General features: G+C 42.8%; 16 non-coding genes across 16 annotated transcripts; all 16 read right to left on the reverse strand.

Annotated features, from left to right (window-relative positions):
- Nucleotides 1–336: 336 nt before the first annotated feature.
- Trnar-ucu lies at nucleotides 337–409 on the reverse strand. Its single transcript has one exon. It is a non-coding gene; the product is annotated as a tRNA-Arg (tRNA).
- Nucleotides 410–1,636: 1,227 nt separating this feature from the next.
- On the reverse strand, nucleotides 1,637–1,709 carry Trnar-ucu. The gene has a single exon. It is a non-coding gene; the product is annotated as a tRNA-Arg (tRNA).
- A 1,227-nt stretch (nucleotides 1,710–2,936) lies between these two features.
- Nucleotides 2,937–3,009, reverse strand: Trnar-ucu. The gene has a single exon. It is a non-coding gene; the product is annotated as a tRNA-Arg (tRNA).
- Nucleotides 3,010–4,236: 1,227 nt separating this feature from the next.
- Nucleotides 4,237–4,309, reverse strand: Trnar-ucu. Its single transcript has one exon. It is a non-coding gene; the product is annotated as a tRNA-Arg (tRNA).
- A 1,227-nt stretch (nucleotides 4,310–5,536) lies between these two features.
- Trnar-ucu lies at nucleotides 5,537–5,609 on the reverse strand. The gene has a single exon. It is a non-coding gene; the product is annotated as a tRNA-Arg (tRNA).
- Nucleotides 5,610–6,836: 1,227 nt separating this feature from the next.
- On the reverse strand, nucleotides 6,837–6,909 carry Trnar-ucu. The gene has a single exon. It is a non-coding gene; the product is annotated as a tRNA-Arg (tRNA).
- Nucleotides 6,910–8,136: 1,227 nt separating this feature from the next.
- Trnar-ucu lies at nucleotides 8,137–8,209 on the reverse strand. The gene has a single exon. It is a non-coding gene; the product is annotated as a tRNA-Arg (tRNA).
- A 1,227-nt stretch (nucleotides 8,210–9,436) lies between these two features.
- On the reverse strand, nucleotides 9,437–9,509 carry Trnar-ucu. Its single transcript has one exon. It is a non-coding gene; the product is annotated as a tRNA-Arg (tRNA).
- Nucleotides 9,510–10,736: 1,227 nt separating this feature from the next.
- On the reverse strand, nucleotides 10,737–10,809 carry Trnar-ucu. Its single transcript has one exon. It is a non-coding gene; the product is annotated as a tRNA-Arg (tRNA).
- A 1,227-nt stretch (nucleotides 10,810–12,036) lies between these two features.
- Trnar-ucu lies at nucleotides 12,037–12,109 on the reverse strand. The gene has a single exon. It is a non-coding gene; the product is annotated as a tRNA-Arg (tRNA).
- A 1,227-nt stretch (nucleotides 12,110–13,336) lies between these two features.
- Nucleotides 13,337–13,409, reverse strand: Trnar-ucu. Its single transcript has one exon. It is a non-coding gene; the product is annotated as a tRNA-Arg (tRNA).
- Nucleotides 13,410–14,636: 1,227 nt separating this feature from the next.
- Trnar-ucu lies at nucleotides 14,637–14,709 on the reverse strand. The gene has a single exon. It is a non-coding gene; the product is annotated as a tRNA-Arg (tRNA).
- A 1,227-nt stretch (nucleotides 14,710–15,936) lies between these two features.
- Nucleotides 15,937–16,009, reverse strand: Trnar-ucu. The gene has a single exon. It is a non-coding gene; the product is annotated as a tRNA-Arg (tRNA).
- A 1,227-nt stretch (nucleotides 16,010–17,236) lies between these two features.
- Trnar-ucu lies at nucleotides 17,237–17,309 on the reverse strand. Its single transcript has one exon. It is a non-coding gene; the product is annotated as a tRNA-Arg (tRNA).
- A 1,227-nt stretch (nucleotides 17,310–18,536) lies between these two features.
- On the reverse strand, nucleotides 18,537–18,609 carry Trnar-ucu. The gene has a single exon. It is a non-coding gene; the product is annotated as a tRNA-Arg (tRNA).
- Nucleotides 18,610–19,836: 1,227 nt separating this feature from the next.
- On the reverse strand, nucleotides 19,837–19,909 carry Trnar-ucu. The gene has a single exon. It is a non-coding gene; the product is annotated as a tRNA-Arg (tRNA).
- Nucleotides 19,910–24,744: the final 4,835 nt, after the last annotated feature.

A 24,744-nucleotide genomic window follows, 5' to 3' on the forward strand; every position in this document is an offset into this window, starting at 1 on the left:
GACTCGTGAAGTAATACAAAATTATTTCACTCTTCATTGTATTTGTTTCTGTACAAAATGTGCGTTCTATTGCTATATTTCTATCTGTAGGTAAAAATTGGGTATTGAAAGAAAATTTGCGTGAACAGGCACGTGAAGATATGGTTCCGTTTCTACAGCATTTACACATAACAGCGTCATGGATAACAGATCTACGAGAATTTTGCTTGTATGTGTAAGGTTAACATATTTAAGCATAGAACTGAGGTCACAACAATTTTCACCTTTTGAAGACGCTTGTGGTTACCCATATGTCAATACCCATCTCGTGATTGGCACATATTTTTAAAAATTGCCCGTCCCTTGTGGGGATCGAACCCACGACCTTTGGATTAGAAGTCCAACGCGCTATCCTCTGCGCCAAAGGGACGCTGCGCAAGTGATGGGCTCAGATGTAAGAGATTCTCCAAGACATGACCCGTGCTACATGTCTCGCGTTACTTTTCTGATAGGCTTACTTTCATATTTCTCTGAAGCAATTACATCAAAGACTTATTATTTATGTAGCAGACACTATACATCACTCCGAATCGCTCTGTTTACCATGGCCCTACTGATTGAAACACCTGCGTATTGACAGAGTTGCTCTGTACAATAGTAGTAACACAGTGCTGCTATTAGATTCGCTCACGTGCGCTGTTTACAGATAAATGGGAATTACGCTCTTTAGAACAGCATCCACTCACAAAGTGGTAAACGACACACTGGAAGCACTGTATGATTAGTCACATTTTTTGACTTTGGTTGACTGCTGTGTCACAGCCGGTCCCCATCATATGTATACACTCCAATGGACGTGTGTGCCCTGTTAGCACATTTGCCAGGAACGTTAGCTGCATCACCTCCCTGGCAATTTCGTGCCGTCCTCGAAGCGTCAGCCATTGCTTGGTGACAGTGTGTTTCGATGAGACGTGGACAGATGATGCATCTCTCTCACCGTCAGTTATAGGCGGGAATCATACTTAATGTAGTTTTCTGCAAGCGTCAGCGGAGCGTCAGACGTCTCTGTCTGGTCTTCTCCCTTCATGTATCCAGCAAGTCCCCTCCTGACAGTCTCAAGCAAAAGCCCCCTGTGCTGAAGCGAATATTGCCGCCGTCTCTATAGATACAGAGTGCCATTGTTTAATGGGAACAGTTAAGGAACCATAGTACTATATCTTGTTGTGAAACAGTCTACTTTTCTCACTTGTGGCCGAGAAAACTGAAACCCTCTCAGCTTGGGCTGGAAGAATTAAAGATCATGACTGGGATTACATACATTGACTCGTGAAGTAATACAAAATTATTTCACTCTTCATTGTATTTGTTTCTGTACAAAATGTGCGTTCTATTGCTATATTTCTATCTGTAGGTAAAAATTGGGTATTGAAAGAAAATTTGCGTGAACAGGCACGTGAAGATATGGTTCCGTTTCTACAGCATTTACACATAACAGCGTCATGGATAACAGATCTACGAGAATTTTGCTTGTATGTGTAAGGTTAACATATTTAAGCATAGAACTGAGGTCACAACAATTTTCACCTTTTGAAGACGCTTGTGGTTACCCATATGTCAATACCCATCTCGTGATTGGCACATATTTTTAAAAATTGCCCGTCCCTTGTGGGGATCGAACCCACGACCTTTGGATTAGAAGTCCAACGCGCTATCCTCTGCGCCAAAGGGACGCTGCGCAAGTGATGGGCTCAGATGTAAGAGATTCTCCAAGACATGACCCGTGCTACATGTCTCGCGTTACTTTTCTGATAGGCTTACTTTCATATTTCTCTGAAGCAATTACATCAAAGACTTATTATTTATGTAGCAGACACTATACATCACTCCGAATCGCTCTGTTTACCATGGCCCTACTGATTGAAACACCTGCGTATTGACAGAGTTGCTCTGTACAATAGTAGTAACACAGTGCTGCTATTAGATTCGCTCACGTGCGCTGTTTACAGATAAATGGGAATTACGCTCTTTAGAACAGCATCCACTCACAAAGTGGTAAACGACACACTGGAAGCACTGTATGATTAGTCACATTTTTTGACTTTGGTTGACTGCTGTGTCACAGCCGGTCCCCATCATATGTATACACTCCAATGGACGTGTGTGCCCTGTTAGCACATTTGCCAGGAACGTTAGCTGCATCACCTCCCTGGCAATTTCGTGCCGTCCTCGAAGCGTCAGCCATTGCTTGGTGACAGTGTGTTTCGATGAGACGTGGACAGATGATGCATCTCTCTCACCGTCAGTTATAGGCGGGAATCATACTTAATGTAGTTTTCTGCAAGCGTCAGCGGAGCGTCAGACGTCTCTGTCTGGTCTTCTCCCTTCATGTATCCAGCAAGTCCCCTCCTGACAGTCTCAAGCAAAAGCCCCCTGTGCTGAAGCGAATATTGCCGCCGTCTCTATAGATACAGAGTGCCATTGTTTAATGGGAACAGTTAAGGAACCATAGTACTATATCTTGTTGTGAAACAGTCTACTTTTCTCACTTGTGGCCGAGAAAACTGAAACCCTCTCAGCTTGGGCTGGAAGAATTAAAGATCATGACTGGGATTACATACATTGACTCGTGAAGTAATACAAAATTATTTCACTCTTCATTGTATTTGTTTCTGTACAAAATGTGCGTTCTATTGCTATATTTCTATCTGTAGGTAAAAATTGGGTATTGAAAGAAAATTTGCGTGAACAGGCACGTGAAGATATGGTTCCGTTTCTACAGCATTTACACATAACAGCGTCATGGATAACAGATCTACGAGAATTTTGCTTGTATGTGTAAGGTTAACATATTTAAGCATAGAACTGAGGTCACAACAATTTTCACCTTTTGAAGACGCTTGTGGTTACCCATATGTCAATACCCATCTCGTGATTGGCACATATTTTTAAAAATTGCCCGTCCCTTGTGGGGATCGAACCCACGACCTTTGGATTAGAAGTCCAACGCGCTATCCTCTGCGCCAAAGGGACGCTGCGCAAGTGACGGGCTCAGATGTAAGAGATTCTCCAAGACATGACCCGTGCTACATGTCTCGCGTTACTTTTCTGATAGGCTTACTTTCATATTTCTCTGAAGCAATTACATCAAAGACTTATTATTTATGTAGCAGACACTATACATCACTCCGAATCGCTCTGTTTACCATGGCCCTACTGATTGAAACACCTGCGTATTGACAGAGTTGCTCTGTACAATAGTAGTAACACAGTGCTGCTATTAGATTCGCTCACGTGCGCTGTTTACAGATAAATGGGAATTACGCTCTTTAGAACAGCATCCACTCACAAAGTGGTAAACGACACACTGGAAGCACTGTATGATTAGTCACATTTTTTGACTTTGGTTGACTGCTGTGTCACAGCCGGTCCCCATCATATGTATACACTCCAATGGACGTGTGTGCCCTGTTAGCACATTTGCCAGGAACGTTAGCTGCATCACCTCCCTGGCAATTTCGTGCCGTCCTCGAAGCGTCAGCCATTGCTTGGTGACAGTGTGTTTCGATGAGACGTGGACAGATGATGCATCTCTCTCACCGTCAGTTATAGGCGGGAATCATACTTAATGTAGTTTTCTGCAAGCGTCAGCGGAGCGTCAGACGTCTCTGTCTGGTCTTCTCCCTTCATGTATCCAGCAAGTCCCCTCCTGACAGTCTCAAGCAAAAGCCCCCTGTGCTGAAGCGAATATTGCCGCCGTCTCTATAGATACAGAGTGCCATTGTTTAATGGGAACAGTTAAGGAACCATAGTACTATATCTTGTTGTGAAACAGTCTACTTTTCTCACTTGTGGCCGAGAAAACTGAAACCCTCTCAGCTTGGGCTGGAAGAATTAAAGATCATGACTGGGATTACATACATTGACTCGTGAAGTAATACAAAATTATTTCACTCTTCATTGTATTTGTTTCTGTACAAAATGTGCGTTCTATTGCTATATTTCTATCTGTAGGTAAAAATTGGGTATTGAAAGAAAATTTGCGTGAACAGGCACGTGAAGATATGGTTCCGTTTCTACAGCATTTACACATAACAGCGTCATGGATAACAGATCTACGAGAATTTTGCTTGTATGTGTAAGGTTAACATATTTAAGCATAGAACTGAGGTCACAACAATTTTCACCTTTTGAAGACGCTTGTGGTTACCCATATGTCAATACCCATCTCGTGATTGGCACATATTTTTAAAAATTGCCCGTCCCTTGTGGGGATCGAACCCACGACCTTTGGATTAGAAGTCCAACGCGCTATCCTCTGCGCCAAAGGGACGCTGCGCAAGTGATGGGCTCAGATGTAAGAGATTCTCCAAGACATGACCCGTGCTACATGTCTCGCGTTACTTTTCTGATAGGCTTACTTTCATATTTCTCTGAAGCAATTACATCAAAGACTTATTATTTATGTAGCAGACACTATACATCACTCCGAATCGCTCTGTTTACCATGGCCCTACTGATTGAAACACCTGCGTATTGACAGAGTTGCTCTGTACAATAGTAGTAACACAGTGCTGCTATTAGATTCGCTCACGTGCGCTGTTTACAGATAAATGGGAATTACGCTCTTTAGAACAGCATCCACTCACAAAGTGGTAAACGACACACTGGAAGCACTGTATGATTAGTCACATTTTTTGACTTTGGTTGACTGCTGTGTCACAGCCGGTCCCCATCATATGTATACACTCCAATGGACGTGTGTGCCCTGTTAGCACATTTGCCAGGAACGTTAGCTGCATCACCTCCCTGGCAATTTCGTGCCGTCCTCGAAGCGTCAGCCATTGCTTGGTGACAGTGTGTTTCGATGAGACGTGGACAGATGATGCATCTCTCTCACCGTCAGTTATAGGCGGGAATCATACTTAATGTAGTTTTCTGCAAGCGTCAGCGGAGCGTCAGACGTCTCTGTCTGGTCTTCTCCCTTCATGTATCCAGCAAGTCCCCTCCTGACAGTCTCAAGCAAAAGCCCCCTGTGCTGAAGCGAATATTGCCGCCGTCTCTATAGATACAGAGTGCCATTGTTTAATGGGAACAGTTAAGGAACCATAGTACTATATCTTGTTGTGAAACAGTCTACTTTTCTCACTTGTGGCCGAGAAAACTGAAACCCTCTCAGCTTGGGCTGGAAGAATTAAAGATCATGACTGGGATTACATACATTGACTCGTGAAGTAATACAAAATTATTTCACTCTTCATTGTATTTGTTTCTGTACAAAATGTGCGTTCTATTGCTATATTTCTATCTGTAGGTAAAAATTGGGTATTGAAAGAAAATTTGCGTGAACAGGCACGTGAAGATATGGTTCCGTTTCTACAGCATTTACACATAACAGCGTCATGGATAACAGATCTACGAGAATTTTGCTTGTATGTGTAAGGTTAACATATTTAAGCATAGAACTGAGGTCACAACAATTTTCACCTTTTGAAGACGCTTGTGGTTACCCATATGTCAATACCCATCTCGTGATTGGCACATATTTTTAAAAATTGCCCGTCCCTTGTGGGGATCGAACCCACGACCTTTGGATTAGAAGTCCAACGCGCTATCCTCTGCGCCAAAGGGACGCTGCGCAAGTGATGGGCTCAGATGTAAGAGATTCTCCAAGACATGACCCGTGCTACATGTCTCGCGTTACTTTTCTGATAGGCTTACTTTCATATTTCTCTGAAGCAATTACATCAAAGACTTATTATTTATGTAGCAGACACTATACATCACTCCGAATCGCTCTGTTTACCATGGCCCTACTGATTGAAACACCTGCGTATTGACAGAGTTGCTCTGTACAATAGTAGTAACACAGTGCTGCTATTAGATTCGCTCACGTGCGCTGTTTACAGATAAATGGGAATTACGCTCTTTAGAACAGCATCCACTCACAAAGTGGTAAACGACACACTGGAAGCACTGTATGATTAGTCACATTTTTTGACTTTGGTTGACTGCTGTGTCACAGCCGGTCCCCATCATATGTATACACTCCAATGGACGTGTGTGCCCTGTTAGCACATTTGCCAGGAACGTTAGCTGCATCACCTCCCTGGCAATTTCGTGCCGTCCTCGAAGCGTCAGCCATTGCTTGGTGACAGTGTGTTTCGATGAGACGTGGACAGATGATGCATCTCTCTCACCGTCAGTTATAGGCGGGAATCATACTTAATGTAGTTTTCTGCAAGCGTCAGCGGAGCGTCAGACGTCTCTGTCTGGTCTTCTCCCTTCATGTATCCAGCAAGTCCCCTCCTGACAGTCTCAAGCAAAAGCCCCCTGTGCTGAAGCGAATATTGCCGCCGTCTCTATAGATACAGAGTGCCATTGTTTAATGGGAACAGTTAAGGAACCATAGTACTATATCTTGTTGTGAAACAGTCTACTTTTCTCACTTGTGGCCGAGAAAACTGAAACCCTCTCAGCTTGGGCTGGAAGAATTAAAGATCATGACTGGGATTACATACATTGACTCGTGAAGTAATACAAAATTATTTCACTCTTCATTGTATTTGTTTCTGTACAAAATGTGCGTTCTATTGCTATATTTCTATCTGTAGGTAAAAATTGGGTATTGAAAGAAAATTTGCGTGAACAGGCACGTGAAGATATGGTTCCGTTTCTACAGCATTTACACATAACAGCGTCATGGATAACAGATCTACGAGAATTTTGCTTGTATGTGTAAGGTTAACATATTTAAGCATAGAACTGAGGTCACAACAATTTTCACCTTTTGAAGACGCTTGTGGTTACCCATATGTCAATACCCATCTCGTGATTGGCACATATTTTTAAAAATTGCCCGTCCCTTGTGGGGATCGAACCCACGACCTTTGGATTAGAAGTCCAACGCGCTATCCTCTGCGCCAAAGGGACGCTGCGCAAGTGACGGGCTCAGATGTAAGAGATTCTCCAAGACATGACCCGTGCTACATGTCTCGCGTTACTTTTCTGATAGGCTTACTTTCATATTTCTCTGAAGCAATTACATCAAAGACTTATTATTTATGTAGCAGACACTATACATCACTCCGAATCGCTCTGTTTACCATGGCCCTACTGATTGAAACACCTGCGTATTGACAGAGTTGCTCTGTACAATAGTAGTAACACAGTGCTGCTATTAGATTCGCTCACGTGCGCTGTTTACAGATAAATGGGAATTACGCTCTTTAGAACAGCATCCACTCACAAAGTGGTAAACGACACACTGGAAGCACTGTATGATTAGTCACATTTTTTGACTTTGGTTGACTGCTGTGTCACAGCCGGTCCCCATCATATGTATACACTCCAATGGACGTGTGTGCCCTGTTAGCACATTTGCCAGGAACGTTAGCTGCATCACCTCCCTGGCAATTTCGTGCCGTCCTCGAAGCGTCAGCCATTGCTTGGTGACAGTGTGTTTCGATGAGACGTGGACAGATGATGCATCTCTCTCACCGTCAGTTATAGGCGGGAATCATACTTAATGTAGTTTTCTGCAAGCGTCAGCGGAGCGTCAGACGTCTCTGTCTGGTCTTCTCCCTTCATGTATCCAGCAAGTCCCCTCCTGACAGTCTCAAGCAAAAGCCCCCTGTGCTGAAGCGAATATTGCCGCCGTCTCTATAGATACAGAGTGCCATTGTTTAATGGGAACAGTTAAGGAACCATAGTACTATATCTTGTTGTGAAACAGTCTACTTTTCTCACTTGTGGCCGAGAAAACTGAAACCCTCTCAGCTTGGGCTGGAAGAATTAAAGATCATGACTGGGATTACATACATTGACTCGTGAAGTAATACAAAATTATTTCACTCTTCATTGTATTTGTTTCTGTACAAAATGTGCGTTCTATTGCTATATTTCTATCTGTAGGTAAAAATTGGGTATTGAAAGAAAATTTGCGTGAACAGGCACGTGAAGATATGGTTCCGTTTCTACAGCATTTACACATAACAGCGTCATGGATAACAGATCTACGAGAATTTTGCTTGTATGTGTAAGGTTAACATATTTAAGCATAGAACTGAGGTCACAACAATTTTCACCTTTTGAAGACGCTTGTGGTTACCCATATGTCAATACCCATCTCGTGATTGGCACATATTTTTAAAAATTGCCCGTCCCTTGTGGGGATCGAACCCACGACCTTTGGATTAGAAGTCCAACGCGCTATCCTCTGCGCCAAAGGGACGCTGCGCAAGTGATGGGCTCAGATGTAAGAGATTCTCCAAGACATGACCCGTGCTACATGTCTCGCGTTACTTTTCTGATAGGCTTACTTTCATATTTCTCTGAAGCAATTACATCAAAGACTTATTATTTATGTAGCAGACACTATACATCACTCCGAATCGCTCTGTTTACCATGGCCCTACTGATTGAAACACCTGCGTATTGACAGAGTTGCTCTGTACAATAGTAGTAACACAGTGCTGCTATTAGATTCGCTCACGTGCGCTGTTTACAGATAAATGGGAATTACGCTCTTTAGAACAGCATCCACTCACAAAGTGGTAAACGACACACTGGAAGCACTGTATGATTAGTCACATTTTTTGACTTTGGTTGACTGCTGTGTCACAGCCGGTCCCCATCATATGTATACACTCCAATGGACGTGTGTGCCCTGTTAGCACATTTGCCAGGAACGTTAGCTGCATCACCTCCCTGGCAATTTCGTGCCGTCCTCGAAGCGTCAGCCATTGCTTGGTGACAGTGTGTTTCGATGAGACGTGGACAGATGATGCATCTCTCTCACCGTCAGTTATAGGCGGGAATCATACTTAATGTAGTTTTCTGCAAGCGTCAGCGGAGCGTCAGACGTCTCTGTCTGGTCTTCTCCCTTCATGTATCCAGCAAGTCCCCTCCTGACAGTCTCAAGCAAAAGCCCCCTGTGCTGAAGCGAATATTGCCGCCGTCTCTATAGATACAGAGTGCCATTGTTTAATGGGAACAGTTAAGGAACCATAGTACTATATCTTGTTGTGAAACAGTCTACTTTTCTCACTTGTGGCCGAGAAAACTGAAACCCTCTCAGCTTGGGCTGGAAGAATTAAAGATCATGACTGGGATTACATACATTGACTCGTGAAGTAATACAAAATTATTTCACTCTTCATTGTATTTGTTTCTGTACAAAATGTGCGTTCTATTGCTATATTTCTATCTGTAGGTAAAAATTGGGTATTGAAAGAAAATTTGCGTGAACAGGCACGTGAAGATATGGTTCCGTTTCTACAGCATTTACACATAACAGCGTCATGGATAACAGATCTACGAGAATTTTGCTTGTATGTGTAAGGTTAACATATTTAAGCATAGAACTGAGGTCACAACAATTTTCACCTTTTGAAGACGCTTGTGGTTACCCATATGTCAATACCCATCTCGTGATTGGCACATATTTTTAAAAATTGCCCGTCCCTTGTGGGGATCGAACCCACGACCTTCGGATTAGAAGTCCAACGCGCTATCCTCTGCGCCAAAGGGACGCTGCGCAAGTGATGGGCTCAGATGTAAGAGATTCTCCAAGACATGACCCGTGCTACATGTCTCGCGTTACTTTTCTGATAGGCTTACTTTCATATTTCTCTGAAGCAATTACATCAAAGACTTATTATTTATGTAGCAGACACTATACATCACTCCGAATCGCTCTGTTTACCATGGCCCTACTGATTGAAACACCTGCGTATTGACAGAGTTGCTCTGTACAATAGTAGTAACACAGTGCTGCTATTAGATTCGCTCACGTGCGCTGTTTACAGATAAATGGGAATTACGCTCTTTAGAACAGCATCCACTCACAAAGTGGTAAACGACACACTGGAAGCACTGTATGATTAGTCACATTTTTTGACTTTGGTTGACTGCTGTGTCACAGCCGGTCCCCATCATATGTATACACTCCAATGGACGTGTGTGCCCTGTTAGCACATTTGCCAGGAACGTTAGCTGCATCACCTCCCTGGCAATTTCGTGCCGTCCTCGAAGCGTCAGCCATTGCTTGGTGACAGTGTGTTTCGATGAGACGTGGACAGATGATGCATCTCTCTCACCGTCAGTTATAGGCGGGAATCATACTTAATGTAGTTTTCTGCAAGCGTCAGCGGAGCGTCAGACGTCTCTGTCTGGTCTTCTCCCTTCATGTATCCAGCAAGTCCCCTCCTGACAGTCTCAAGCAAAAGCCCCCTGTGCTGAAGCGAATATTGCCGCCGTCTCTATAGATACAGAGTGCCATTGTTTAATGGGAACAGTTAAGGAACCATAGTACTATATCTTGTTGTGAAACAGTCTACTTTTCTCACTTGTGGCCGAGAAAACTGAAACCCTCTCAGCTTGGGCTGGAAGAATTAAAGATCATGACTGGGATTACATACATTGACTCGTGAAGTAATACAAAATTATTTCACTCTTCATTGTATTTGTTTCTGTACAAAATGTGCGTTCTATTGCTATATTTCTATCTGTAGGTAAAAATTGGGTATTGAAAGAAAATTTGCGTGAACAGGCACGTGAAGATATGGTTCCGTTTCTACAGCATTTACACATAACAGCGTCATGGATAACAGATCTACGAGAATTTTGCTTGTATGTGTAAGGTTAACATATTTAAGCATAGAACTGAGGTCACAACAATTTTCACCTTTTGAAGACGCTTGTGGTTACCCATATGTCAATACCCATCTCGTGATTGGCACATATTTTTAAAAATTGCCCGTCCCTTGTGGGGATCGAACCCACGACCTTTGGATTAGAAGTCCAACGCGCTATCCTCTGCGCCAAAGGGACGCTGCGCAAGTGATGGGCTCAGATGTAAGAGATTCTCCAAGACATGACCCGTGCTACATGTCTCGCGTTACTTTTCTGATAGGCTTACTTTCATATTTCTCTGAAGCAATTACATCAAAGACTTATTATTTATGTAGCAGACACTATACATCACTCCGAATCGCTCTGTTTACCATGGCCCTACTGATTGAAACACCTGCGTATTGACAGAGTTGCTCTGTACAATAGTAGTAACACAGTGCTGCTATTAGATTCGCTCACGTGCGCTGTTTACAGATAAATGGGAATTACGCTCTTTAGAACAGCATCCACTCACAAAGTGGTAAACGACACACTGGAAGCACTGTATGATTAGTCACATTTTTTGACTTTGGTTGACTGCTGTGTCACAGCCGGTCCCCATCATATGTATACACTCCAATGGACGTGTGTGCCCTGTTAGCACATTTGCCAGGAACGTTAGCTGCATCACCTCCCTGGCAATTTCGTGCCGTCCTCGAAGCGTCAGCCATTGCTTGGTGACAGTGTGTTTCGATGAGACGTGGACAGATGATGCATCTCTCTCACCGTCAGTTATAGGCGGGAATCATACTTAATGTAGTTTTCTGCAAGCGTCAGCGGAGCGTCAGACGTCTCTGTCTGGTCTTCTCCCTTCATGTATCCAGCAAGTCCCCTCCTGACAGTCTCAAGCAAAAGCCCCCTGTGCTGAAGCGAATATTGCCGCCGTCTCTATAGATACAGAGTGCCATTGTTTAATGGGAACAGTTAAGGAACCATAGTACTATATCTTGTTGTGAAACAGTCTACTTTTCTCACTTGTGGCCGAGAAAACTGAAACCCTCTCAGCTTGGGCTGGAAGAATTAAAGATCATGACTGGGATTACATACATTGACTCGTGAAGTAATACAAAATTATTTCACTCTTCATTGTATTTGTTTCTGTACAAAATGTGCGTTCTATTGCTATATTTCTATCTGTAGGTAAAAATTGGGTATTGAAAGAAAATTTGCGTGAACAGGCACGTGAAGATATGGTTCCGTTTCTACAGCATTTACACATAACAGCGTCATGGATAACAGATCTACGAGAATTTTGCTTGTATGTGTAAGGTTAACATATTTAAGCATAGAACTGAGGTCACAACAATTTTCACCTTTTGAAGACGCTTGTGGTTACCCATATGTCAATACCCATCTCGTGATTGGCACATATTTTTAAAAATTGCCCGTCCCTTGTGGGGATCGAACCCACGACCTTTGGATTAGAAGTCCAACGCGCTATCCTCTGCGCCAAAGGGACGCTGCGCAAGTGATGGGCTCAGATGTAAGAGATTCTCCAAGACATGACCCGTGCTACATGTCTCGCGTTACTTTTCTGATAGGCTTACTTTCATATTTCTCTGAAGCAATTACATCAAAGACTTATTATTTATGTAGCAGACACTATACATCACTCCGAATCGCTCTGTTTACCATGGCCCTACTGATTGAAACACCTGCGTATTGACAGAGTTGCTCTGTACAATAGTAGTAACACAGTGCTGCTATTAGATTCGCTCACGTGCGCTGTTTACAGATAAATGGGAATTACGCTCTTTAGAACAGCATCCACTCACAAAGTGGTAAACGACACACTGGAAGCACTGTATGATTAGTCACATTTTTTGACTTTGGTTGACTGCTGTGTCACAGCCGGTCCCCATCATATGTATACACTCCAATGGACGTGTGTGCCCTGTTAGCACATTTGCCAGGAACGTTAGCTGCATCACCTCCCTGGCAATTTCGTGCCGTCCTCGAAGCGTCAGCCATTGCTTGGTGACAGTGTGTTTCGATGAGACGTGGACAGATGATGCATCTCTCTCACCGTCAGTTATAGGCGGGAATCATACTTAATGTAGTTTTCTGCAAGCGTCAGCGGAGCGTCAGACGTCTCTGTCTGGTCTTCTCCCTTCATGTATCCAGCAAGTCCCCTCCTGACAGTCTCAAGCAAAAGCCCCCTGTGCTGAAGCGAATATTGCCGCCGTCTCTATAGATACAGAGTGCCATTGTTTAATGGGAACAGTTAAGGAACCATAGTACTATATCTTGTTGTGAAACAGTCTACTTTTCTCACTTGTGGCCGAGAAAACTGAAACCCTCTCAGCTTGGGCTGGAAGAATTAAAGATCATGACTGGGATTACATACATTGACTCGTGAAGTAATACAAAATTATTTCACTCTTCATTGTATTTGTTTCTGTACAAAATGTGCGTTCTATTGCTATATTTCTATCTGTAGGTAAAAATTGGGTATTGAAAGAAAATTTGCGTGAACAGGCACGTGAAGATATGGTTCCGTTTCTACAGCATTTACACATAACAGCGTCATGGATAACAGATCTACGAGAATTTTGCTTGTATGTGTAAGGTTAACATATTTAAGCATAGAACTGAGGTCACAACAATTTTCACCTTTTGAAGACGCTTGTGGTTACCCATATGTCAATACCCATCTCGTGATTGGCACATATTTTTAAAAATTGCCCGTCCCTTGTGGGGATCGAACCCACGACCTTTGGATTAGAAGTCCAACGCGCTATCCTCTGCGCCAAAGGGACGCTGCGCAAGTGACGGGCTCAGATGTAAGAGATTCTCCAAGACATGACCCGTGCTACATGTCTCGCGTTACTTTTCTGATAGGCTTACTTTCATATTTCTCTGAAGCAATTACATCAAAGACTTATTATTTATGTAGCAGACACTATACATCACTCCGAATCGCTCTGTTTACCATGGCCCTACTGATTGAAACACCTGCGTATTGACAGAGTTGCTCTGTACAATAGTAGTAACACAGTGCTGCTATTAGATTCGCTCACGTGCGCTGTTTACAGATAAATGGGAATTACGCTCTTTAGAACAGCATCCACTCACAAAGTGGTAAACGACACACTGGAAGCACTGTATGATTAGTCACATTTTTTGACTTTGGTTGACTGCTGTGTCACAGCCGGTCCCCATCATATGTATACACTCCAATGGACGTGTGTGCCCTGTTAGCACATTTGCCAGGAACGTTAGCTGCATCACCTCCCTGGCAATTTCGTGCCGTCCTCGAAGCGTCAGCCATTGCTTGGTGACAGTGTGTTTCGATGAGACGTGGACAGATGATGCATCTCTCTCACCGTCAGTTATAGGCGGGAATCATACTTAATGTAGTTTTCTGCAAGCGTCAGCGGAGCGTCAGACGTCTCTGTCTGGTCTTCTCCCTTCATGTATCCAGCAAGTCCCCTCCTGACAGTCTCAAGCAAAAGCCCCCTGTGCTGAAGCGAATATTGCCGCCGTCTCTATAGATACAGAGTGCCATTGTTTAATGGGAACAGTTAAGGAACCATAGTACTATATCTTGTTGTGAAACAGTCTACTTTTCTCACTTGTGGCCGAGAAAACTGAAACCCTCTCAGCTTGGGCTGGAAGAATTAAAGATCATGACTGGGATTACATACATTGACTCGTGAAGTAATACAAAATTATTTCACTCTTCATTGTATTTGTTTCTGTACAAAATGTGCGTTCTATTGCTATATTTCTATCTGTAGGTAAAAATTGGGTATTGAAAGAAAATTTGCGTGAACAGGCACGTGAAGATATGGTTCCGTTTCTACAGCATTTACACATAACAGCGTCATGGATAACAGATCTACGAGAATTTTGCTTGTATGTGTAAGGTTAACATATTTAAGCATAGAACTGAGGTCACAACAATTTTCACCTTTTGAAGACGCTTGTGGTTACCCATATGTCAATACCCATCTCGTGATTGGCACATATTTTTAAAAATTGCCCGTCCCTTGTGGGGATCGAACCCACGACCTTTGGATTAGAAGTCCAACGCGCTATCCTCTGCGCCAAAGGGACGCTGCGCAAGTGATGGGCTCAGATGTAAGAGATTCTCCAAGACATGACCCGTGCTACATGTCTCGCGTTACTTTTCTGATAGGCTTACTTTCATATTTCTCTGAAGCAATTACATCAAAGACTTATTATTTATGTAGCAGACACTATACATCACTCCGAATCGCTCTGTTTACCATGGCCCTACTGATTGAAACACCTGCGTATTGACAGAGTTGCTCTGTACAATAGTAGTAACACAGTGCTGCTATTAGATTCGCTCACGTGCGCTGTTTACAGATAAATGGGAATTACGCTCTTTAGAACAGCATCCACTCACAAAGTGGTAAACGACACACTGGAAGCACTGTATGATTAGTCACATTTTTTGACTTTGGTTGACTGCTGTGTCACAGCCGGTCCCCATCATATGTATACACTCCAATGGACGTGTGTGCCCTGTTAGCACATTTGCCAGGAACGTTAGCTGCATCACCTCCCTGGCAATTTCGTGCCGTCCTCGAAGCGTCAGCCATTGCTTGGTGACAGTGTGTTTCGATGAGACGTGGACAGATGATGCATCTCTCTCACCGTCAGTTATAGGCGGGAATCATACTTAATGTAGTTTTCTGCAAGCGTCAGCGGAGCGTCAGACGTCTCTGTCTGGTCTTCTCCCTTCATGTATCCAGCAAGTCCCCTCCTGACAGTCTCAAGCAAAAGCCCCCTGTGCTGAAGCGAATATTGCCGCCGTCTCTATAGATACAGAGTGCCATTGTTTAATGGGAACAGTTAAGGAACCATAGTACTATATCTTGTTGTGAAACAGTCTACTTTTCTCACTTGTGGCCGAGAAAACTGAAACCCTCTCAGCTTGGGCTGGAAGAATTAAAGATCATGACTGGGATTACATACATTGACTCGTGAAGTAATACAAAATTATTTCACTCTTCATTGTATTTGTTTCTGTACAAAATGTGCGTTCTATTGCTATATTTCTATCTGTAGGTAAAAATTGGGTATTGAAAGAAAATTTGCGTGAACAGGCACGTGAAGATATGGTTCCGTTTCTACAGCATTTACACATAACAGCGTCATGGATAACAGATCTACGAGAATTTTGCTTGTATGTGTAAGGTTAACATATTTAAGCATAGAACTGAGGTCACAACAATTTTCACCTTTTGAAGACGCTTGTGGTTACCCATATGTCAATACCCATCTCGTGATTGGCACATATTTTTAAAAATTGCCCGTCCCTTGTGGGGATCGAACCCACGACCTTTGGATTAGAAGTCCAACGCGCTATCCTCTGCGCCAAAGGGACGCTGCGCAAGTGACGGGCTCAGATGTAAGAGATTCTCCAAGACATGACCCGTGCTACATGTCTCGCGTTACTTTTCTGATAGGCTTACTTTCATATTTCTCTGAAGCAATTACATCAAAGACTTATTATTTATGTAGCAGACACTATACATCACTCCGAATCGCTCTGTTTACCATGGCCCTACTGATTGAAACACCTGCGTATTGACAGAGTTGCTCTGTACAATAGTAGTAACACAGTGCTGCTATTAGATTCGCTCACGTGCGCTGTTTACAGATAAATGGGAATTACGCTCTTTAGAACAGCATCCACTCACAAAGTGGTAAACGACACACTGGAAGCACTGTATGATTAGTCACATTTTTTGACTTTGGTTGACTGCTGTGTCACAGCCGGTCCCCATCATATGTATACACTCCAATGGACGTGTGTGCCCTGTTAGCACATTTGCCAGGAACGTTAGCTGCATCACCTCCCTGGCAATTTCGTGCCGTCCTCGAAGCGTCAGCCATTGCTTGGTGACAGTGTGTTTCGATGAGACGTGGACAGATGATGCATCTCTCTCACCGTCAGTTATAGGCGGGAATCATACTTAATGTAGTTTTCTGCAAGCGTCAGCGGAGCGTCAGACGTCTCTGTCTGGTCTTCTCCCTTCATGTATCCAGCAAGTCCCCTCCTGACAGTCTCAAGCAAAAGCCCCCTGTGCTGAAGCGAATATTGCCGCCGTCTCTATAGATACAGAGTGCCATTGTTTAATGGGAACAGTTAAGGAACCATAGTACTATATCTTGTTGTGAAACAGTCTACTTTTCTCACTTGTGGCCGAGAAAACTGAAACCCTCTCAGCTTGGGCTGGAAGAATTAAAGATCATGACTGGGATTACATACATTGACTCGTGAAGTAATACAAAATTATTTCACTCTTCATTGTATTTGTTTCTGTACAAAATGTGCGTTCTATTGCTATATTTCTATCTGTAGGTAAAAATTGGGTATTGAAAGAAAATTTGCGTGAACAGGCACGTGAAGATATGGTTCCGTTTCTACAGCATTTACACATAACAGCGTCATGGATAACAGATCTACGAGAATTTTGCTTGTATGTGTAAGGTTAACATATTTAAGCATAGAACTGAGGTCACAACAATTTTCACCTTTTGAAGACGCTTGTGGTTACCCATATGTCAATACCCATCTCGTGATTGGCACATATTTTTAAAAATTGCCCGTCCCTTGTGGGGATCGAACCCACGACCTTTGGATTAGAAGTCCAACGCGCTATCCTCTGCGCCAAAGGGACGCTGCGCAAGTGATGGGCTCAGATGTAAGAGATTCTCCAAGACATGACCCGTGCTACATGTCTCGCGTTACTTTTCTGATAGGCTTACTTTCATATTTCTCTGAAGCAATTACATCAAAGACTTATTATTTATGTAGCAGACACTATACATCACTCCGAATCGCTCTGTTTACCATGGCCCTACTGATTGAAACACCTGCGTATTGACAGAGTTGCTCTGTACAATAGTAGTAACACAGTGCTGCTATTAGATTCGCTCACGTGCGCTGTTTACAGATAAATGGGAATTACGCTCTTTAGAACAGCATCCACTCACAAAGTGGTAAACGACACACTGGAAGCACTGTATGATTAGTCACATTTTTTGACTTTGGTTGACTGCTGTGTCACAGCCGGTCCCCATCATATGTATACACTCCAATGGACGTGTGTGCCCTGTTAGCACATTTGCCAGGAACGTTAGCTGCATCACCTCCCTGGCAATTTCGTGCCGTCCTCGAAGCGTCAGCCATTGCTTGGTGACAGTGTGTTTCGATGAGACGTGGACAGATGATGCATCTCTCTCACCGTCAGTTATAGGCGGGAATCATACTTAATGTAGTTTTCTGCAAGCGTCAGCGGAGCGTCAGACGTCTCTGTCTGGTCTTCTCCCTTCATGTATCCAGCAAGTCCCCTCCTGACAGTCTCAAGCAAAAGCCCCCTGTGCTGAAGCGAATATTGCCGCCGTCTCTATAGATACAGAGTGCCATTGTTTAATGGGAACAGTTAAGGAACCATAGTACTATATCTTGTTGTGAAACAGTCTACTTTTCTCACTTGTGGCCGAGAAAACTGAAACCCTCTCAGCTTGGGCTGGAAGAATTAAAGATCATGACTGGGATTACATACATTGACTCGTGAAGTAATACAAAATTATTTCACTCTTCATTGTATTTGTTTCTGTACAAAATGTGCGTTCTATTGCTATATTTCTATCTGTAGGTAAAAATTGGGTATTGAAAGAAAATTTGCGTGAACAGGCACGTGAAGATATGGTTCCGTTTCTACAGCATTTACACATAACAGCGTCATGGATAACAGATCTACGAGAATTTTGCTTGTATGTGTAAGGTTAACATATTTAAGCATAGAACTGAGGTCACAACAATTTTCACCTTTTGAAGACGCTTGTGGTTACCCATATGTCAATACCCATCTCGTGATTGGCACATATTTTTAAAAATTGCCCGTCCCTTGTGGGGATCGAACCCACGACCTTTGGATTAGAAGTCCAACGCGCTATCCTCTGCGCCAAAGGGACGCTGCGCAAGTGACGGGCTCAGATGTAAGAGATTCTCCAAGACATGACCCGTGCTACATGTCTCGCGTTACTTTTCTGATAGGCTTACTTTCATATTTCTCTGAAGCAATTACATCAAAGACTTATTATTTATGTAGCAGACACTATACATCACTCCGAATCGCTCTGTTTACCATGGCCCTACTGATTGAAACACCTGCGTATTGACAGAGTTGCTCTGTACAATAGTAGTAACACAGTGCTGCTATTAGATTCGCTCACGTGCGCTGTTTACAGATAAATGGGAATTACGCTCTTTAGAACAGCATCCACTCACAAAGTGGTAAACGACACACTGGAAGCACTGTATGATTAGTCACATTTTTTGACTTTGGTTGACTGCTGTGTCACAGCCGGTCCCCATCATATGTATACACTCCAATGGACGTGTGTGCCCTGTTAGCACATTTGCCAGGAACGTTAGCTGCATCACCTCCCTGGCAATTTCGTGCCGTCCTCGAAGCGTCAGCCATTGCTTGGTGACAGTGTGTTTCGATGAGACGTGGACAGATGATGCATCTCTCTCACCGTCAGTTATAGGCGGGAATCATACTTAATGTAGTTTTCTGCAAGCGTCAGCGGAGCGTCAGACGTCTCTGTCTGGTCTTCTCCCTTCATGTATCCAGCAAGTCCCCTCCTGACAGTCTCAAGCAAAAGCCCCCTGTGCTGAAGCGAATATTGCCGCCGTCTCTATAGATACAGAGTGCCATTGTTTAATGGGAACAGTTAAGGAACCATAGTACTATATCTTGTTGTGAAACAGTCTACTTTTCTCACTTGTGGCCGAGAAAACTGAAACCCTCTCAGCTTGGGCTGGAAGAATTAAAGATCATGACTGGGATTACATACATTGACTCGTGAAGTAATACAAAATTATTTCACTCTTCATTGTATTTGTTTCTGTACAAAATGTGCGTTCTATTGCTATATTTCTATCTGTAGGTAAAAATTGGGTATTGAAAGAAAATTTGCGTGAACAGGCACGTGAAGATATGGTTCCGTTTCTACAGCATTTACACATAACAGCGTCATGGATAACAGATCTACGAGAATTTTGCTTGTATGTGTAAGGTTAACATATTTAAGCATAGAACTGAGGTCACAACAATTTTCACCTTTTGAAGACGCTTGTGGTTACCCATATGTCAATACCCATCTCGTGATTGGCACATATTTTTAAAAATTGCCCGTCCCTTGTGGGGATCGAACCCACGACCTTTGGATTAGAAGTCCAACGCGCTATCCTCTGCGCCAAAGGGACGCTGCGCAAGTGATGGGCTCAGATGTAAGAGATTCTCCAAGACATGACCCGTGCTACATGTCTCGCGTTACTTTTCTGATAGGCTTACTTTCATATTTCTCTGAAGCAATTACATCAAAGACTTATTATTTATGTAGCAGACACTATACATCACTCCGAATCGCTCTGTTTACCATGGCCCTACTGATTGAAACACCTGCGTATTGACAGAGTTGCTCTGTACAATAGTAGTAACACAGTGCTGCTATTAGATTCGCTCACGTGCGCTGTTTACAGATAAATGGGAATTACGCTCTTTAGAACAGCATCCACTCACAAAGTGGTAAACGACACACTGGAAGCACTGTATGATTAGTCACATTTTTTGACTTTGGTTGACTGCTGTGTCACAGCCGGTCCCCATCATATGTATACACTCCAATGGACGTGTGTGCCCTGTTAGCACATTTGCCAGGAACGTTAGCTGCATCACCTCCCTGGCAATTTCGTGCCGTCCTCGAAGCGTCAGCCATTGCTTGGTGACAGTGTGTTTCGATGAGACGTGGACAGATGATGCATCTCTCTCGCCGTCAGTTATAGGCGGGAATCATACTTAATGTAGTTTTCTGCAAGCGTCAGCGGAGCGTCAGTCGAGCTAAGTCGGGACAAGTCGCATAAGTGGAGCACCGAGTCTGCGAACCCGGATGGCGCGAGTCGAATCCCGGCGCCCCACTTGTGAACGAACGCTATCAGGCAGCCTCATGCTCCGAAATTTTAGTGAAATAATTATATTGCAATGCTGAAACGAAAAGTCTTGCCATTTCTAGTGATACAGGTTGCCATTGCTTAACGGAAACAGTTGTGGAACCATAGTAGTGGTTGTGAAAATGTCTGCTTTTTTGTCACATTGGTCCTGAGAAAAGCGTAACCCTCTGTTCATGGACTGAAAGGTTTTAAAGCTAAGGATTGGGGTTACACAAATTGATTCCTGAAGTAATTTAAAATTATTTCACTATTTGTCGGATTGATTTGTTTCCAGAATGTGGGTTCTGTTGCTATATTTCTTTCTGTAGGTCAAAACCGGATATTGTAAGGTAGTTTCCTAGAACAGGTACGTGAAAAGATGGTACAGTTTTTACATCATGTACATATAACAGCGTCATTTATAACTGGATTGCGAGAAATTTACTTACATGTGTAAGGTAAACATCGTTCAGCAGGGAACTGATGTCACAATAACTTTAGCGTTTGGTGGCTCTTCTATTTCTTTCGTAATTGGGAATTTGTGATTTGTGTGCAGTTGTGCTCGCAAATGACGCAGCCTTAGTATTCGCCGTCGATGCCTCAAGGCGTTTAAGGTGTTGCATACGCGTTCATCTGAAGGTGAGAGCATTTACATTGATGCTAGAGCGAATGGGAAGTTATTTCCGTTTCCAGGAACAGTTTTGAAAGGTGTTTCATTGCCTATCTCCATATTTTGAAAATTATTTTAAGCGCTTTGCTGATTTGTTTTGCTTGGTGTGCTTAATGGTCCGTTTTTACACATTCCATTTCTATGTAGACCTCTAAATCTGTAAGACCGTCTCCACTGATGTAATGGGAAAGGTAACCAGTATAGTGCCCTGTTAACCACATAACAGCATTATTTTTCGATTTTGGGTAGTACGTTTCATCTGACTGTACAGTTTTTTTCTGTGTCGACCATATCTGCAGAGGTTCTAGAAGGGGACTCTACATATTATCTAATACAAATCCAAGGGTGGACACGATCTCCCCACGTAAACCTGTGCGGAAAAGTGTCGACGAGGTGATAACGAAGGCAAATGTCTGTTTAACACAGTCCGGTTGAATGAAGTCTTTCATTTGTGCTGAAAATGGTTTTAACCGCCTTGTACAGTGCTGATGTAGTCTTGGATGAATGACACTGCAGTTAGTATTATTCCAGAGTGCACACCAATTGACGCCAGTGTATTTTAATCCAATTTTGTTCCGTCCTTCGTATGTTTTGATATATGCTAAAATATCCTTTGTATTTAATTCCTGTGTCGGCTTAGTTTATTTCTCAGATACCTTGTTTCAGTGTAATACACCCACATATGCTTTAATTGAAAGCTTATATTTTGCACATTTATTAGCGAATCTGTACTTCCTGGCTTAACTGCGTTGATTAATTTCGCTCAAAGACTCTCAGGGTGACTGTGTGTAAAAGTGGACATAGCTTTCACATACAGCAAAGTTGCCTTACTTTTGATGTCAATGAACGGTAGTTCCCGTGAGTGGGGCCTAAATGTTAATGCCGTGCTCCCTGAATGTTGTGAGTTACCTTCCGCAAATTTTTGGCTGTCATCTGTAAAGGGAGGGCAGCCAGCACCATTCCAAGAGCCTTTGTTCCGTAACTTTTTGAGTCCATTGGAGTATAATGTATAGCAGTCCTCTTATATTTAAAATTTTGCTTTTAGTTTCATTGATCCTTGCACCTGATGCTGAAAGTATTTATTTAGTTCTGCCTCTGGACTCCACGTTTCGGACTATTATCCATGCGTCATTCGTATAGGCGCCAACCATAGAGTTCGTCCCAGATACTGCAATGCCTGTCAGTTAGTGTTGCAGTTGTCTTAAAAAGGCTCCACAGAGACGACAAAAAGTAACGTCGACTAGGGACTGTCTTGAGACACCCCTCTTTCAATTTCTATCTGTGATGTTAGTTGGCCGTTGACAGAAACTTTAGCAGACATTTTTGTGGCAACGTTTCTGATGATATCTGTATTTCCTGACAAGAATCCCATTCTTCTCATTGTTTCGAGGAGGTACTTTTGGTCGACCTGATATATAAAAATCGACAAAAATGAGACCTCAGTTAATATTGCTGCAACGTTAAGACAATTATGTCCCTTTACTGGGCTGTGGTTTGGAGTATTGTCCTTCCAAAGGTCCATGTTTCATGGTGCCAGATTATTTTTTCTGTGAGTCTTATGATATTGCTATTTATTATTCGTGCAATAATTTTGTAGTCGGAGTTCAGTAGAGAAATTGGTCGAAGATTGTTTATTTTCCTACTTCTTCTGTTTTCTGTGATCAATACAATTTCACATTCTTTGAATTCTGTGGGTATACGTTGTCCCTGCAACACTTCGTTCTCAATTTGAGATATCTTGTCTTCTATCAAACCCTAGTATCGTTTGTAAAACTCGATAGGAAGACCATCGGGAGCAGGTGATCTTTTTTTCTGTGAGAGAATCGCGGATGTTGTCTAATACTTCTTTGTAAGAAAAAATGGAATAGGGTTGTTCATTGTCTTCTCTATTTATTTTAGAGGTCATCGTGCCAAGCAATTCATCATAATGTTCTTCGTGCGTTTTACCTGATTCATACACGTCGCTGTAATCCCTGAATATTTCTCGAATTGTATCGTAATGTGTGGTGAAGGTGGTACCGTCTACCAGTTTAAGTTCCTCCATGAGAGTCCTTCTTCGGTTTCTGCTGTGTTTAATTACTTTGTGTAAAGACGCTGATTCGTCCTCACTGACCGAGTTTGCTTTTTATTTTATTTTGAGTCCTTCCAGTTCTGGTTCCTTCATTTTTATTAGCTTGGCCTTGATCTTTTTAATCTCCTGTATAATTCCATCTACCTGGTCAAATAACCCTCTTCAAACACTGCAATAAAATTCCGTTGACCTTCTGACTTCCTCATTTCGCTCTATACTAAAATATTTCATTATTTTGCGTAATTTCAGCATCACCCTGAGAGTCCACCATTCTAAAACACTCTGATAGTTCGTAAGAGAGCGCAGACACAGGTCCCACGCACGAGTGAGTGCATCTTCTAATTCCTTCTCCGCTAAGACAGCAACGTTCATACAACACTGCCTCCGAAACCAACGAGTTGTCTGTCGGTCTAAATTGTTACAAGCAGTGATGCGGCTGTGATCGGAAAAGCTTGCTGGAATGATGTCTACGTTTAAGAGTTGTGTCTCTAGGTTCTCTAACACACAGATTCTATCGATTATACTGGAGGAATTGCTGCATTCTTAGGTGTGTCTGACGAGTGTCGGTCACTTCACTTTCGTAGCATATGTGAGCGTCAGTGCTTTAACAAGACGACTCAGTTCATGTGAGGAATTAAAGTTGGGGGCCTGATGTTTGGGACTCGACAAACAATTTAAACCGCCTCCTATTATCAGTTTTAGCGTCTTTCCTAAGTAAATAAATTATGTCTTCCTTAAAGAAATCTGGATCTGTTAGAATTATGCGAATTTCGATCGGGTGCATACAGGTTAATGATCGTGTCATCCACCAGGGTTACTTCTATGCCGCCTCCAGATTCCAAGATTTCTACAACACTAACGGGAATACCTGCCCGTACTAAAAGTGTCGTGTTTGCTCAAATTTCAGCTGCAAAATTAATTATTGTGACGTAACCAGGTACGGCGAAGTTCGACATTGTCACCTCTTATAAGAGGTGCAGAATTGTTTTAGAGCTGCGGTTTTCACGCCAGAACGAATCTTATTTATGTATAATGAAGTTATCGTATAAGCCTGTAACATGGCTTGAGACAACATATGGACATAATATGATAACACAGGGAATTAGTTTTAGACATTCTGCTACAGGCAGAAAAACCCAACTAAACAGTGCTGTAAGTTAATGTCAACATCACTTTCGTACAACCTGTCTGTTGTTAGTGAGGAACCCAGAGGTTTATCGTATTCGTCTGTCTGACTGATGGGTTCGACAACATGTTTTACATAGTTGCCATCGGAATTGTGAACAGTGTTGGTTCTTTCCATAGTTTTCTGTAAAGTAATCTCTTGTTCGGAAGTCTTCGTTTACGCTTGACTTCTCGGGTGGGGGAGGG

This window comes from Schistocerca piceifrons, chromosome 1 (genome assembly GCF_021461385.2).
Source record: "Schistocerca piceifrons isolate TAMUIC-IGC-003096 chromosome 1, iqSchPice1.1, whole genome shotgun sequence".
Classification (NCBI taxonomy): domain Eukaryota; kingdom Metazoa; phylum Arthropoda; class Insecta; order Orthoptera; family Acrididae; genus Schistocerca; species Schistocerca piceifrons.